At 44.2% G+C, this 5,192-nt stretch overlaps 1 long non-coding RNA gene across 1 annotated transcript in view; it reads left to right on the forward strand.

Moving 5' to 3' along the window:
- LOC111822650 (uncharacterized) overlaps positions 1 to 2,228 on the forward strand; it is a 22,002-nt gene extending 19,774 nt beyond the window's left edge. Inside the window, exon 3 of the long non-coding RNA XR_002825785.1 lies at positions 1,987 to 2,228. This is a non-coding gene — a long non-coding RNA (uncharacterized LOC111822650). The remainder of the gene's footprint in view (positions 1 to 1,986) is intronic.
- Positions 2,229 to 5,192: the final 2,964 nt, after the last annotated feature.

Here is a 5,192-nt window from a genome sequence, read left to right on the forward strand (position 1 = left end):
CGTTCTCTGTCAGTTTTCTCACTCCATTTGGTGCTTGGCTGAGTTCTTTATCTCTTCATTTGATGTTTTAGGGTTTCAGGATTGTTGTATTCTCTGTTCGGCTTAGTTTTTCGGATCTTTGCTGTTGGAGGGACGGTGTGGTGCTTCTGCCTAGAGCGTCATTTAGCCGGAACTCCTCTAGGCTGTAAATCTTTATGGAAGCAGACTGGCACATCTTTCTCCCTTGGAGCAGCTGGTTGGTTTGAACCGCTGACATTTTGGTTAGCAGCCAAGCGCTTGACCACTGTGCCAGCAGGGGTCCTTCCAGAACAGTCTCAGGCCCCCGAAAACTCTGGGCCTACAAGCTTTGCACAGAGTGTCTCATTTAATTCTGCAGAGAGCCCCAAGAGAAATCGCATTATCCCCATTTTACAGATAAGGGAATGGAAACTCAGGTGAACTAATATTCCAGGATTATGCATCTCAAGAAGTGGAACCAGAGTATATGAGCCCAAGTGATTGGAGAGACTTTTTTTTTAATAATTTATTTTACTTTTTGTTATTGAGTGCATACACAGCAAAACACCAATTCAACAGTTTCTACATACAATTCAGTGACACGGAGAGAGGTTCTTAACTGGGAAGGTATGTCAGAGGGCACCACCCAGAGAGCAGGAGGTTTAAACCACTCTCACAGGACTAGATGCTGGTTTCCTCAAGCGAACGGGGAGAGAGTGCTAGGAAAGGAAACGACAGGTGTGAAGTGCTTCAGGTCCCAGAGAAGGCCTAGTGGCTGAAGCTTAGAATGTTAAGAGCTTGCCAAGACTTGAGGCTGGAGAGGTAGTCAGGGGCCAGATCAAGCGGAGGGAGTTTGTTCTTTTTCCAGAGGCAATAGGAAGCCATTAAGCAGGGCGGTGAGGTGATGTCATTTACATTGTAAAAGATTTCTAGAGCTTCTGGGCGGAGACAAAGCTGGAGAGGGAAGAGTTTGAGAAACCTGTGCATACCCATTATATTTGTCCAGAGGGAATGGTCATGGTGCTTTGGCTCGTGCTGGAGATGAAGATAAGTGGACACATTTGAGATATACTGAGGTAAAGATGATTGGGTTTGCTGATGGATTGAAGTGTTGGGGGCGGGGCGTGGAGATGAAATAATCAGTCTGACTTCTAGGTTTTGGCTTGAGTGAGTGGTCTGATGGATGCCGGCTCCATTTATTGAGATGGTGATGTTATAGTCTAAACCAAACCTAACGCGTTGCGGTGGAGTCGATTCTGACTCATAGTGACCCCATAGGACAGAGTAGAATTTCCCCATAGAGTTTCCAAGGAGCGCCTGGTGGATTCGAACTGCCGATGTTTTAGTTAGCAGCCGAGCTCTTAACCACTATGCCACCAGGGTTTGGATATCAATAAATGTTAGTTACCTTGCTTGTCCTTCCTCCTTTCATCCCAGATTCCCCATTTGGAATATCAGATGAGTGGAGAAAGCTTTAAAGAGGTGCTCTCAAGATTATGCTACACGTATAACTTTTAAGAAAGTTTACATTGACATTTTGAGGAAAGGCGACCATGGGGAACCATCCAGAATATATTAGCCAAAACCCAAACTCGCTGATGTCCAGTCAACTCTGACTCATAGCAACCCTATAGGACAGAGTAGAACTGCCCCGTAGGGTTTCTAAGTCTGTAATCTTTACAGAAGCAGACTGCCATGTCTTTCTCCCGCAGAGCGACTGGTGGGTCCGAACCACCAACCTTTGTGTTAGCAGCCTAGCGCTTAACCGCTGCGCCACCAGGGCTCCTTGACTATACCGGAAGAAGACATAAATTGTGCTTGCAAAGGGTGGGGGCGGGGAAACGCATCAAATTTACCAACGGGACAAACAGAGTTGAAATAACAATGTTTAATGTGATCAAGACTGATTGATCTAATCATGCTAATCATGTTGATATTGTATCAAAACCTCTTTAAATTGAGCCTTCTCCTGGGCCCTTCCCTTGTCAGCTTGTGAAAGCCGGCCATCACATCTCCCCCAGCGTTGTTGCATGCCAGGTGGACTGGGGAGCTGCTACGGAGAGCGTTCCTAGGTTCCAGAGACGGCCTTCACTTCTGGAAGGTAATTTTCTGCCATTTTTTTCTGTCACATATTATCGTAATGTTTAAGCGTGGTTAAAAATTGTGAGGTGACTGGAGTGGGGATCCAGAAACTTAACAGAAAGGAGAGACGTGTGGAGGTCCCTGAGTTCTGTTTGGGATCCCTACTTAATTTAGCGCATTTAGTGGCGTTAAAAGGGCCGTTCTCTGTTTTCCTTCTCAAATGTCCTTTGTAGTTTCAGATGCTGGCGGCAGGTTGGCCTAACTTTTTTCATTTTCTTTTCCTGCTAACTCCTCACTGCAGTTTTTCAGGTTTTCCTGCTCTGAACACTGAATTCTTTTAAGTATCTGTGTTGGCTCTCTTTCAGCTCCAGGGATTTCCACACAGTTTCCAAACGGTTTTCCTATCCTAGTTGCACGGTAAAAGAAATACTTGTGCAATAATAAGATCATTCCGCATTCTCTTCTTCTAATTAAGGCTAAGTCTCAAAAGATGATTCCAATAAATGTTAAATACAGCAGGTTGGAAGGGCTTTCTGTTATGTTGTTGGATCTGAGGCTGTTGTGGCAGACGTGATCTGGGTAGAAAATCAGATGTAAGCTAGACGAAGAGGCCTCATATCACTAGGATTAAATCAGAGATAGTGGTTTGATTTTATAAGCGCAGAATGGGAAAAATAACTTAAGGAGTGTTTGCCTGTTTGGGTGATTGTGAAAAATGAGGTGGCACTGATGTTTGTCGCATTAAAAAGAGGGGAAGTGGGGCTTTTTCTGCTCCTCCCAGAGTACGTGTGGGGGGCGTCTGCTCACATGTGTGGGGGCGCATTTCTTCTGGTTCCCTTTGTTCCGGTGGCTCGTTGCTGCGGCACCTGACTCCTTTACAGATAGTCTAGCTAGGGGGTGGGAGCAAACCAGGATCATGTGGGGGTGGAGCTAAGTATGTGGAGACCAACGTTTCCATTTTCAATTTTCATTTCGTGCACTAATAATATGAATTCCTGGTTTTCTCTTACACAACCAAATTCTCCTAGTGTCCTTCTGTTACTTTTGGAGTTTCCATTTCTGCTTTAACTATACATGCCTCCCAAACAGACCTTAAATACGTGAGCCTTCACGTTTTACTGGAAAAAGGAGTCTCACAACCGCCCTCGAGGCGAATTTAGATCACTCCATGTCCATTGAAAAACACAGTATGTATTTGCAACCCGGCAGTCAGTCACTGGCAGAATTTTGCAACGATTTCCCAGTTTTGTTGGCATATCTCCAGAAATAAGGTTCTTTGTAATTCTTGACTCAAACATAAGGTTCGCGTATAAAACTCTCAGCAGACAGATCACTTTATACAATTAGCTTACAATTTAAAAAGCTACAACATAATAAGGCTTTTTTGTTGGGGGGGGGGAGACGCAGTAACCTTGCGATGCTATTATGCTAACGAAGTGGAGCTTTGTGAGGGCATAAAGAAAAAAAGCAAAACCTTTGTTTTGCTCAGAAATCAATTCAGTAGCAACAGGGTCTGAGACCCGGGAGCCTCACTGTTTTTAGTAGAACGATTATTTGTCAAAACATTTGATTGTTTCCTTATTCCGACTGAAAAGTTTGGACTTTCCTTTCTGCTCAATTTTGACACTAGGATTTCCAACTATCCGCGCTATTGTGTTTACAGCATTCAAGGTTTCAGAGTTCAAAGGTTATTCATTAACATGTAGAGTGAGGCTACACTTACTATGTGAAGACCCAACTGGGGTACCACTTGTTCAGTTTCTTTGTTTTGTAGCCATGCTCCCCCCGTCATTTGTTTTGATAAGTTAAATGAAGTTTCTTGTTTATGAAGAGTGCATATTTGGATGGTGTTTTAGAATGTGAGTATGTATAAGGCTTTCAAAAAATATTTTAGAGGAAAGTATTCCCCTTCTGTGAGAAAAGGAAACCTACTACTCCAAGTGATCCATAATCACTGTACTTGAGTGAAGAAAAAAAAAAAAAAAATAGCGCTGGCTGAAGAATCTACTCCTGGCACTGCTAATTAAGTGTGAGTAAGTAATTGATTCACTTCCTTTTTAAAAAAGACTAACCCGACCATATGTCGTGGTCAGTAATATATAAAATGACAGCAAAACTTCACACTTAGCAAAATCTTCCCCTTCGCTAAGAAGCTCTCAAATTCCTTTTCCTATTTATTAAGCAGTGCATTGCTCACCAGCTCCAGATTGTTTATATAGGCCCCCCGTTTTAATTTATTAAGTATATATTTTAAATGCCTTTTTTGATGTGTTTTTCCATTTTGGATACAGTCAAGGCCAATAAAAAAAATACCTGGCATTTTTTTTTTTTTTTTTTTTTTGGTAGTGACTTGCCTAGCTCCCTTTCACATTTGCATTCGTTTGCATTTCGGGGCAGAAAACTTGGTGGTTGGGATTGTTGCTTCTGTAGTTCCTCCTCCAGGTTTACTTAAAATGGGGAATATCACGGGCCTTCAAAATAATTTTTTTTTTTTTGTGGACAAGGAAAAGAACAGTTGGAAAACTCTTTAAATGAGTTAGACTTGAGGAAGAGGGGAAAAAGGCTACTTTTTATTTTTTTGTCTTCACCATAAGCTGTTTCATTCAAATGGATTTCTATCCAAATCAAGTGGATTTTTGGAATCTAGGCCAAGTTTAGAAATCTCAAGTTATAATAGCAGGGCAAACCCAGCCCTTTTAGTGGGAAACAAATGACAACAATTTAAGGATGGCTTTATGCGGGTACTGTTTTGTATTGTACACAGCTGCCCTCTAACCTACCCGAACTGGTGCACAGGTTTTTTGTTTGTCTGTAATTCTGGATGACCCAGGAGTTCGCGCTGCCAGCCCCTCCCTCCGCCTGGGCACACCTTGCATGAGAGGTGGAGGCGGCGAGGAAGAAAGAGGCCTGGGTCTGCGCTTGCGCATTCCTCTCGCGCCCCCTCCCCCCGTACCTGTCACTGGAACCGCCTGGGCGCGCGCGGGCCACGTTAAGCCGGATGGCGGGCGGCGGCGGGAGGGGGATGCGGCCGGGCGCGCGCGTGCGCGGGAGTCCAGGGCTACAACAGGGAGTGCGCGGGCTCGCGCCCCGGAGGTGGAGTCCGAGCGGTGGGC

This window comes from Trichechus manatus, unplaced genomic scaffold, assembly GCF_000243295.1.
Source record: "Trichechus manatus latirostris isolate Lorelei unplaced genomic scaffold, TriManLat1.0 scaffold00008, whole genome shotgun sequence".
Lineage (NCBI taxonomy): Eukaryota > Metazoa > Chordata > Mammalia > Sirenia > Trichechidae > Trichechus > Trichechus manatus.